Source organism: Haliaeetus albicilla, chromosome 16 (assembly GCF_947461875.1).
Source record: "Haliaeetus albicilla chromosome 16, bHalAlb1.1, whole genome shotgun sequence".
In the NCBI taxonomy this organism is placed as follows: Eukaryota; Metazoa; Chordata; class Aves; order Accipitriformes; family Accipitridae; genus Haliaeetus; species Haliaeetus albicilla.
This window is the reverse complement of record NC_091498.1, coordinates 29,463,092-29,475,245: the sequence shown is the minus strand read 5'-3', so window position 1 is coordinate 29,475,245 and position 12,154 is coordinate 29,463,092. Positions and strand designations below refer to the sequence as shown.

Genomic DNA, 12,154 nt, shown 5'->3' with positions numbered 1-12,154 from the left:
TCTGGCTACTATAACCAAACTTTTCAAGAGACTATCTGGCAAATAAATGTAAAATGCTGAACACATCTGAAAATCTGGTCATTATAAGGATGCCCAACTGGAAGGTGAGCTCTTCTGGCCAGTGAGTTTCTTACAAAGTGCAATTCCCCATAGGACAGTGGGTAACAATTCTGCATTTGACAGCATCCATGGGAGGGTGCTGTGGCAGGGAGGAGGGAGAGAATTTAATCACGGGACACTGAGGCCAATTTAGAGGTGGGGGGAACTCTGACCCAGCCCACTCCTTCCAGCCTCCGCTGCCAGCCTTCTCCTGAACCCTGGGTGTTCCCAGTCTTGCTGGAGCCTCCCGCCAGTTCTAGCCTTTCCTCGGTGTGGAACAGTAACTGGGGGAGCTGGACCATAACAGCAGCTGAGGGCAGCAGAGGAAAGGACTGGGAGTATTGCTGGCAGCGCAGTTGGGAGTATTACATTTCCAGTCGGTGTTGACTGGAAATCATTATGTAGAGTTTAATGAAGAGCGAGGGAGGAACAAGGCATAAGAGTGGGTGCTAGCAGGGATTAAGCAGCTAGATGAAAGGTCCTTATTTGATGTTTGATGGAAGGGAGGGAGCAGGAATGGGAAGACAGAATATCTTCTTCTGAGCAAAAAGAGGATTTTCATGTAGATCTTCCTCGGTCTTTATTTCTTGAGTTTATACGATGCTTCTGAATCTATGGGTTGGTGGGCCCAGATTCCTACAGAAGATCAGACATGTGCTCAGTCCTGCATCTACTTTGAGCTGCTATTTTTGATTTGTGGTCACCTGACAGTTTCATTTGAGGGTCAAAGAGCCTCCTAAATCCACAGAAACAACCTTCATGATATTTTGGAGATGTGGGTATTATCACCTTCATTTTATTTAATGGCTCCCTACCTTGTCCAGAGTCACAGCCTGACTCAGTATCAGGGCAAGGAAAGGATCCAGGAATCCCAACTCACCATCACATGCTCTGCCCACCAGCAGGACACCCTGCTGCCACATGACCTTGTGGCTGGGACGGAGTGGACAACGGATGTTTGTTCTCCCTGGAAGCCAGTCAGTAGCAATGTCCACTGACAGCGTGCATGATCAGATCACTCTGTGGTCAAAATAGGAAACATTATTCATTCTTCTTTTGGGACTGCAGCAAATCCCTGCACGAAAAATAGTCAGCTAGGAAAAAAAGAAAAAAAGTATGTTTTGAATAAAGCTAAATGATTTAATTAAACATTAGATTAACTCTCCCCAAAGCCACTAGCAAAAACACCACAAGCATATGCAAAAGACGGATGTTTGTGGATGGACCTACACAACCTTTTTCACAACCTTTTATATAACATTAGTACAGGCTTAGACAAAAAGTAGTCTTGTTCTTTTCAAGCCAGCATGAAGTACAGCCAGGAAGTATTAGTCATCAGAGATTTTTGGTAGTTGTAGTTTGGAACCCCAACTGGAGTGTTTGCTTTGTACAGTGCTAATAAAAGCTAAAAAATCTAAATCAAGAATTGGCTGCTATCTTGGTCAAAAAAAGAAAAAAAGCTATTTCTTTTTAAAATAGCTTTTGACTACACTATCGCTATTAGAAGAAATTTTCCTTTTTACGCCCTCACAACACAACACAAATGCAAAAGAAACAACCCTTCCCTCTTCCCCAAGGAACTGTAACATTTTTTCAGTAAGATTTTGTAGGATTTCATATTAAAATATATTCTGAATTGTGTTTTAATGGGGAAAAAAAGAAATTACTATTTTTGTAACCAAAATAGAACAGATGTAAAATCTTTCTCAGAAGGTTTTTACCCTCTAGAATGAAACTGAATATTTTTCATGGGTTAGTCTGAAAAAGTATTTTAAAATTTTGTGAAACAATAAGTGGCTTTCTTCAGTTGTTGGCCATTCACAACGGTACATCTCTCCTGTAGGTTTCTGTGTTCTGGTCATTTTGGCAATTGCCAGTTTTGGCCAAATAAACAGTATTTTTGCACACAAGTAAGATTTGCTTCTACAATCAAGATGATTTTCTGCAGAGCATTTTAAGCAGTAAGTACAAATGGCTATGTGTACTTTGAATTCCTGAAATGAATCATGGAAAACTCTAACATAATAACGTGCTGTTATTAAGTGCTATAGAGCTACCGTTACTATAAAAACGAAGAAGAAATCTGAGGTAGTGAAACAAATCTTCAGCTGGTACAAATCAGCACAGCCCTATTGAACTGAAGAGAGCTACATTGATTTAAACAGAGATTTTTGAGGTGGCCTATAGTTTATTCACTATACTGAATGAACTGTGGCATGGGCTGGTGAAGTAACGATTTGCCCTGAAATCCATGCTCTTAAGGCTGTCTTCAAGAAGGCCTTCTCGAGCGTGAGGTACAGTGTAGAAGGTGGCTAAAGGGTGCAACAGAGGAGATATAGATGTGAATCTGTAGAAGTCGAAGCCACCGTGTGCTGGAGCAGGTACCGAGGCTCAGAGGTGAGTGTTGAGACGGAGCTGAAGCACAAGCTGCCCTGCTCTCTCCTAGCTCCTCGCTGCTCATTGCCTCCTCCTGGCCATGCTGCCTTCTCTCTCGTTAATATAACAGTTCGTGCAGCTAGATGGTCATCTGGCCTAAAAAAACCTGCGTAGGGTTGAAAGAAACTTGGTAGAAGATCAGGTGGTTTTAACACGGGTCAGCTTCCTGACTCAGTTCATACCTCTGCTGGCAAATGGTCAGGGGTGGTCTGTCCACTAGGACAGCTTCTCTTGGTGGGAACACCAGTAATACTGACTTAAAGAGTTTCCAAAAGTTATACCTGAGGAAGAGGAGATCCCATGCCCTTTGGTCAAATTCTCTTGCTTGTCAATACTCGGGATAAAATGGAATGGTGTATGCTAGGAACCTAAGGAAACGTGACTTAAGAGGTATTTATTATTAGCTTTCCCGATCTACTCCTTGCTCCCTAGATCAGTCACTTACCACGTCAGGAAGAAGTGTTTGCGAGATAAGGCCATCCCACCTGGGCCTTGGCACACAGGAATAATAATGTGGCCAATGCTCAGCAACACTGTGATTAAAGGTAACTTTTTGGCAAAGTTCTCCCTGACTTTGGTGGTGGAGGACTGGGTCCCCTGTACTGCTCAGGACCGCTTACCTCCTGCTTATTCGCCCGGCGGCTCTCACCTCTGAGTGAGTGCCACATCTGCATGGGTATTCAAAGCAGCTCGCAGGATTTGCTCCTCCTGGCCCTGAATGACTCCGATGAAACAGATCCCTTATGATCGCTACACAGCACATGGCGTAGGCTAACAAAATACTGGCTCAACTTCTCCCAGTGGGGTGGATTTTTTCAGTATGTGATCTGCCGTTACTGGCAAGCAAAACAATGAAGTGTTACCTCAAAGGCGGATCTGCCTTAAGCATCACAAAGTAACACCAACCCATGAGAAGCGAGACTTCAGAAGACGTCAATTTAATTCAGGTCATAACAGGTATGTTATTCCCAGCTCTGCAAGCTTCTGTTTCAAGTGTTAATTTGCTTAACGAGTAAAAATATTTCAATCACAAATGCACCCTTTTCAGGCACGTTGCCTCTATTTTGTTCAGGATTTTGAGGAATTTCATAACAGTGCTCTTACATCATTGCACCCAGAGATAATGTTAACCATTGTGAGATAAAGCATGTTTTTTACATTTGCATAAGTGTGTAGCTTTCCTTTCTATTAGCCCATGTGTTCCTTTTTCAATTATGAATATTTCAAATCACGCACGTTCTTCTGGGAAATGATAAAGACATCTGTATTTTAGGAAAACCAATGCTGCTTCTAAGTGACACCAGAGCAGGGTGGCTGTATGTTACCTATTCATAAATTATGATCAAGACTGTCAGAAAGCAGTATAAAGCAGAGGGCACGAGAGGTATGACACTTCCAACGGTGTTCCCCACTTCATGGTAGATCAGCTCCCCTGCACGCGGTATCTGGACAGCTTCGATTAGATACCAGTATGTTCCAGGAAATTGATAACTATCCTTATGGACTCCAATTGAGGAAGTGTGATAGCAATGATCAAGATAAAAACATGAGATAATAGTTATTTATATGATTGACATTCTTCTTCAGTGTTTTCACACAAAGACCTCTCTCTCTGCCTGACATGCAGGCGCTGCATTCCCAACGCATTCTTGCAGCCTACACCACGTCGCCGAACAATAGCGAGCCTTCTTTCATTTTCCTGCCTAGTTTCTGTGAACAGCACTCTGTTGACAACCGAGTCTGTTCTCACTCCTGAAGAATTTGAAAAATTGAACGATATAAGGACAGCCTGTGACTTCCAGGAGGCATCTTAAAGCATCCTATTTTAAAAATTGTGGTTTGGTGCTTCTTTTTCTATTTTGTTTCTGTTTCAAAGGAAACCTACAAAAATGCAGTTACCCTGCATATCCGTCCTCAGACCAGTGAGCTGCTCTGAATGCGGCACCACTAATAGCACTAAAATGCAAATACGTGGATGACTTTCTCTCTTTGACCATTCCAGAACAGCCTTTTCCCTCTAAACTTTAATGTTAATGATGAGTGCCAAACTGACAACCCCTGTGCAATTGATATCTTTGGCACAGGAAAAATAGATGTGTGGACGTTGGTTTGCTTTCCTTGCCAACAGTCCCAAGCCTAAAACGGACAGGCCACATGTAAGACTAAGAAAGTTCAGCCTTCTTAATACTCATCCCAACTCCCTCTCTTGTTCCCAAAGAATAACAAGTTTTTGTCAGATGACAAGGACTTCATAAATATGAGCAATGTGCATAAAAGGCCCAGATCTCTTTCTCCTTTGTCACACATGAGCAAACCACTCTCACTAAACCAGCATCGTGCTTAGTCTTGTGGCTGGCAGTGAACTAAAACAAAACAGAATAGACGGAAAATCACTGTGATAAACTTGCTGGCATGTTATGTCTTTCTTTGGTTGATGATACATCTCTATATCTGGGCAATATATGCCATAAACCATAAGTGCTTATAAACCGTGAGAGGAAAGGAGAGCTGAACTTGGTGTATTGCTACACCTTGCCAACTTTCTGTGGTACTGTGTTTCCTTTGAACTACCAGGCTAACATCAGAGACTAGAAAATGAGCAAAATCTCTCCCTATGTAGTCAGCTGTGATAGTTTTCCATTTTGGAAAAAAAAAAAATATGGACACATTTTAGTGTAGTTTCACAGTAATATTTCTTTTGTTGGTATCCTTGATTTTGAGTACGTGTGCATGCACACACATGCTATTTCCACCCATTCAAGAAGCCTGATGAACTTGAAGCACCCTGTCTTAACACCACTTAATACAGAACTTCAGCTTTGTCTGCATCTTACTTCAGGACCTTGCACATAAGGATGCCTCAAGGAAAGCCCACTCTTAATTTACGCCCAGTTTGTTCTTGGCTTCTGACTTCTCTGGGTGGATCTGGCTCAGTCAAGGCCAAAATGGAACATCAATGAACGAGTGTGCTGGCGTCACTGAAAAATGAAAACAATTGGAAAATGACAATCAAAGGAAGGTGAAAGATCTGGTCCCAGGGCTTCCTGTTTCAGCTGAGAGTTTATTCAGATGGCCTCCAGATAATCTAAGCCAGATAAAGGGCACACCGACTTATTATGATGTTTATTCTCTTGGCTTTGTTAGCTGTCAAATGCAAGAGCAGTCTATCCTGGATGCATTTATGCCCTGCCATTTCTACACATCTTCAGATTTAGGCTTTGATTTATTGTACTGCCATGGAAGCAGCATGGAATTGAGAAAGGGTCTAAGAAATATAAAAGAATGAGAACAAGCAAGAAATTTCTGTCCTCTGACATCTTTCATGATGTAATTACATAAGGTATTATTTCTACAGCCATTAAATATACTTAGTATAAATATTTCCTGTACAGTAGTGTAAAGGGACCATAGTATGCAGAAAATCAGTCTAAATCATGCTAAGACTTTACTGGAAGAAGTTGTTAGCTAGTTCAGGTACTAGCTACTTTGAATTAGATAATTCAGCTGTCAAAACAATACTCAACACAAGGACAAGGACAAACTAGTGTATACAGGAACCAGAAGTTAAAGTCATTTAACCAAGTTAAATACCTGGTTACCTTATCTTCACTGCACGTGAGTTAATAGCCTATGGTATCTTCACAGTGAGAGTCAAACTCTATTATCTCCACTGGAGGAAAATGCAGGCTCCAGCACTGGAAGTCAAGGTGGTATCAATAGGAGAGACACTAGCCTAGGCAAAGGAAAAAAAAGGACATGGCTTAGAGCAATAGCAGCATTGCTTAACAGTATATGCACATTGGAGAGCTGACAGAATGTTTTGCCTGGCTTATTCCACTGTAGAGAAAGTTGTGTTCATGGTTTTCCCAGCAGAAATTGTTTGCATTTATCCCTGCTGTAGCCTCGCTGAAACCTGGGGACTTGTACTAAAAATTTGGGATTGCTAGCTCTAAACCCAAGTTTCTTAAGCAACACAAAGGAAACGTTTCATTAAGCGCAGCATTTGTGGAACTACTAAGGTAAATGCATCTCCTTTGCAACTTCAGAGAAGTTCATGAATTCGGTAAGTGCTAAAATTTGAACTAGTCAGAACTACTAGTATATGCTTGAAGTCTGTTTCTATCTTATCCACACACATGTCCTTGAAGATCACATGTCAATATGTAAAAGTATTTTCAAAATATACTTATTATAACATTATTTTGAAATTTATCTTTTTTTGTCATTGTTGCACTGACTTAGGTGTTTTATCCTAGGTTTTACATTTAGTGCTTCTAAACCTCGGATCTGTCTCAAGTATCACAGCAATCATATTAAACAAGTGCCACAGCCACTTCCCTTCTTTTATGATACAGTTTATATTCTGAAAGATCTTAAGTCACAGAACCCTGAAATTCATCTTGCATAGTATACACTCATTACAAGTCGCTAAACTAATTTCCTGAAGGCTCGTTATTAGTAGCAATTTTAATGTTTGCTCGTGTATTTAACTTTAAATGGATGCTTAAGATCAGAACCTGAACTGCACATTTGGCTGAACAGAGAGCAGGAGTGATGCACTAGTCCAATCAGAGACTGAAGAGCTTCAAAGTTGTTACAAATACCCAAATTGTTGTCTAAAGCAATGGTAGTACAGACATTGCTATACGTGTTGTGTGGCTGTACATGAAGAATGTAAATTAACAGAAGCACTAAGCCCTCCTGGTTTTTTTTGTAACTGTTGGCTAACTTCAACCTCAAATTGTATGTGACCTACTGTCTAATTACTGTCTGTCTGAGATCACGCAACATATAAAAGAGCCAAAGAAAGTTCTTAATGACCTATAAGACACAAGATGTAGCTACTATACAATGCTGATGCAAGTTAATCCTATGTGGGTCTACTTTTAGGCACAAGTGGTTCTGGGAGTCCCAGCTGTGTGCTGGGCACCCCCAAAGCGCAGCACACAGGTACAGGGGCGATGGCGAAGAACCGGCACCCAAAGGCAACGAGCAAGCCCCCAGCAGAAGGCACGGTCAGCTGGCCACGGAGGGGCCCTGGCTGCTGGGCAATCCGTCAGGCTGGGACCAGACACCGGTGTCCCCATGGGAAACACTCCTCCCTACCTGTTGGCACAGCAGGAGTTTGTGGGCTGTGCTTGGTGGGTGTCATGCTTAAATGCCTTGGCCAAAACCAAAGTATGCTTCTCTCGTCTAGCGTAAGCCATCAGAAACCATGGTGAATATACAACACGTTACGCTTCCTTAAAATGAGACAATAAACACTTTCATTACCAAAAAGGTAAACAGACACCTGAGGTATTGCAATGCGTGAGAGCTGTCCTCCTCTCCTGAACTGAAAGCCTGATGATAAACACGGCGAGGAGCTCTGGCCCGTCAGGACGTTGCTACCACAGCCTGAGCTGCAGAGGTGTTCCCCCCGCACCCTTAGCGTAAGAGCTGGCAAATGAAAAGCATTTGAGCAAGCTTAATCTGCAATAATTATATATTACAAATGTATTTATTCTGTTTAGGGAGAAACTCCTTTAAGGCTCCAGATGAGACATTTCTCACATATATTATTTAGCTTTTCCTGAGGCCTTAATGAATTGCTTTAAATTACAGACTTAGATATTGATTAGCCTCATTCCGTTGAAATCTAGGCTTAGCAATCTATATTTGTCTATAGTTTATTTGTGATATTATTCCTAATAAAGAGCTGCAATTAATCCACATCAAGAAAAATCAATTAATACAGATTTGTATCACAAAGAAAGAAATCCTCCTCATATCTGCCCACTAATCCTGAAGCTTAGGTCTTTCTTTGCTACCAAGGAGGACAGATAAAAAATATTGATTTTACCCTATTTTTACAACTTATAGTGATACAATAACAGCACACAGAACAGACGGGGCTTATCAATTAAAACTATTTTTATATATGATGGTAGATGAGGACACACAATGCCTTTGTTCTCTGCATTATTAATAATTATTAATATGATGGACTAGTAGTTCTGTAATAAGAATAATTCCTCCATGCATAGCTCTCAAAGAGTCTGACTACACTTCTGGTATGGTTACGAATTTTGCATCCTATGAATTACAATACAGTAATGCTTCTAGAAGGAAAATTGCAGTTAGCTGCAGCTGCATGGGAAAGGAGGACTATTCTGTATAATTTTAGACTAATGGTGCAAGGTGAAGAAACACAATATGTTATCCAAGCTAACATCTTTCTAATTTTATCCAGTTCTATCTGCCATTTTAACCAAGCTAATATCTAACCTAATTTATTAGAAATAAAAAAATCTTATCAGTCTTCTTGCAGGAAGCGTCACATAAACACCATGAATTAGATTTTGCAATTTTAGAAGCCAAACTTTATCCTTGCTACACAAAGAAGACAACAATGTGTCATTGTCCTTCCACAATTCCTACTATAAACAGTTTATGTCATTTATTCTTTTGCATGCTAGATAATTACATATTTTATACCAGTGTATCATCAGTATGTTGTTATTCTGACTGCCCCATAATAGAAATTGTGTATTTTCCCACTGCAGTGAATGCTATTCTTAACATACATCGGCCTCAACCAGCTAAAAATATCAGAGTTCTGTTGCCTGTGGGAAAGTTTTGCTGAAGTTATTTCTATTAAAAGTTTAAGATTGGTCTCTTCCATTTTTCATACTGTATGTGCCATTCACACTTAGTGCTGTCTTCTCTGATATGCAATTACTTACAAGTACTTAAGTGTCACATATGGCACATATTAGGCAAATAATGCCCTAATTCACTCTAATGCTAACATTAATATGAATGATTAGGAATGAGATTAGTACCAAAGAATACCATTTTAAAATAAATTGTGATGACATAGCGACAGCTATATGGAGGATTAAAGAGTATGGATTATTGCAGGTTATGGTTCAAGATATCAAATGATATGGCTCTGTGTTTGTTCTTGCCAAGGACACTAGGCAATTAGAGGCTCAAACAGCCAACTGTAATTCTTACACTGAATCTTTGGGTTACTTGTGGTTTTTTTAACTCCTGTGAGTTTTTGACAGACAGTAGGTTCTGAAAAAAATTAAGGATCGACTTGCTGTGAGCTGTCTACATCCACAGAAAGCTTTTTTAGAGCCATTTAATTTATCTGGCAACCTAGAGCCAGTCTGACAATGCAGATACAAAGGAAAAGCTCTAATTTTATAAACATTCTCTTCTGAACCCAAATTCATATAATCAATAAAGATGCCATTAAATAAATGACAATATTTTTTCTTTGCTGTTGCACCTTTAAATCTATCTCCTTGAAATAGTAGTTTTGCTTTTCTTTCTCCTTTCTTCCGAAGATAACAGAGACCTATTTAGAAACCTTAATTTATGCAATTAAACCAATAACATGCATGTTATATAGCTCTCTGCCTACGCAGTCTGATCCCCATTTTTCCGATGTCTCCATATAATACTTTCATACTTCAGCAGCTTATAAATCAATACTGTTTCATTCAAGGAAGTGAGCAAGGAGTTGAGAAACACTAATTATTCCCTGTTTAGATTATCAGATTTTGCAAAGGACCAAAGAATAAAAATACCCTCAGCTTTTGGCTCATTCATCTCCCTTTTAACACAAGACAGAAAAATATTTTAGCTCCTGAAGGTCTGACCAAGGGTTAATACCTTCAGCTTTACTGAAGTTTGCAAGTGAAGGAATATCAGTGATCTACATAACATGATTGTTGATGGTGCAGTCGAGAAAAAACAAAAGAGCAATTAAATGGTTTTTTTCTGGTAGCTGCCTGCACTGGTATGTAAAGACTGGTCCAGTATCAGTCTCAGCTTTGATATTCCACATAAGCTCAACCATGGCATCCTCTGGATGCAACAGCCTTTTGATTATTCATTACAAATGGTGATCTCTGGGGCTCAAGGAGGTTTTGCTCATTATCTCCAGTAAGAATCCTGCTATCAGGATCTAAAGGTACTGTAACAAAACCTCCTCTCACCATGCTGCTGCCAGAATAAGGACAGTTACTTAAAAATTAGAAGCTATTGAGCTAATAAGGTACTATGGTGTATACATGTAAAAAATATGGTTTGCTAATCAGTTCTCCATGGGCCATCAGCAAGTGCTTCATAGACAACTAGTTTTTGTGGTACATGATTTTTAAATAAAATAATAGAGGCGTTAGTGTTGCATTAAAACAGGGCAAAAAAGAAATGAGCACCCAGCATCTATTCCACCATGATACAGATTGCCACACTGTTTCTCATTACTGAGCTTGTATTGGTTTAGATCAAAGACGATATGTTTAATTTTATAGATTCATACAGCAGATTGCATTTGGCCCATCCAAAACAAAATTGACAAGGGAGACGTCAGCTCAAGTTCCAGCCTGTCACTGAGGTGAGCTGCTGGCGGTGCAGCGAAAGCCGAGTTAGGATCTTGGCTTTGCAGTGCAGGGCACAAGGAAATACATGCTTAAGGTACATGTTTAAAAATACATGGCAGGACATATGAAGTTCAGCATATTGAGAAGCCACTTCACATAGTCAGGTTTTGAGAACAGAGAGTTAGACATAAATGCACGTACATTTATCCCATAATTCTACTCCCAATATAGTGTATTCTATAGGGTTTCCTCGATAGACTCTTACTCATACTAGAACATCTATTCTCTGATTTCAAAATTTGCAGCAATACAGAACCTACCTTAATCTTCACTATGTTATTCTAGGGAAATGCAGAAGTAATACACCTTTTACATCCCTATTTGACAGCTTCCTTTTCATATAATCATATGTGTTTCTGGAAGCTTATACCCAGTTGATAGCTATCGCATGCGCTGGCACTCCAGAAAAACCACTGAGCTCCTTTAAAACTCCTGGGTACAGATATAAGGATATTTTGATCTTAACTCTGATTTCAGTAGTTTGTGTTTAATAAGCTCCTGTTGGAACTTATTAGAGTTACTGCTGGAATGGAAAACATTCAATGATCCCTATACTCATTATATGATATGGATTTTTTCTGAAATAAAGCCAGTTCTACCCATTTTCCCGTATTTTTCTGCTGTCTTAAGCTAGTGAAAAAGATCAGTATTGTTCAGGTTTTCTTCTTAATATATTAAAAAATGAGCTTGGTGGAATCAGGTCTGCCTGCTCTCCTTATATTTCCCTTATTATTCTTCTGCAATTTTAAGCTTCTCATTCATATGTATTGCTGCAAGCTTCCTCTTCTTCACATATGTAATTAAATATATATAAATGTAATAGTTACTTTTCCCCTCTCCACTAACCTAGAACTTGTCGATCTTTTTAACTACAGTGAATGGCTTTATTAAACGTGGCTTTTCTGAATACTCGGTAAAACAACTTCACCAGGATTACTTATATGCTTAAAGTTAAGCACATGTTTAAACACCTCCTTGAATTGGGATGTATCTCTTTTCAATGAAAGAGCAAAAAAAGAAATAACAAAATTAGTTTGTCTTAATCTGGAAATCTGACTAACTAATATGGAATACAGCCACGTTTTAGCATAACTTCCTCTCAGTTTGTTCCTCCCTATTTTCTCTTCTATTCTGTTTCTTTTTGATCTTTGGATTTATTTTCACTTCTTACTCTGTTATTT

At 39.6% G+C, this 12,154-nt stretch overlaps 1 long non-coding RNA gene across 6 annotated transcripts in view; it reads right to left on the bottom strand.

Moving 5' to 3' along the window:
• LOC138689339 (uncharacterized) overlaps window positions 1–12,154 on the bottom strand; it is a 34,077-nt gene that overhangs the window by 8,719 nt on the left and 13,204 nt on the right. For 2 of the 6 annotated variants that reach the window (XR_011328223.1, XR_011328227.1), the window contains exons 3-6: window positions 7,642–7,778; window positions 6,127–6,268; window positions 2,485–5,513; window positions 980–1,193 (exon numbers count right to left, since the gene is read on the bottom strand). This is a non-coding gene — a long non-coding RNA (uncharacterized lncRNA). The remainder of the gene's footprint in view (window positions 1–979; window positions 1,194–2,484; window positions 5,514–6,126; window positions 6,269–7,641; window positions 7,779–12,154) is intronic. The other 4 variants (XR_011328226.1, XR_011328224.1, XR_011328228.1 and 1 more) reach the window with 4 other exon arrangements.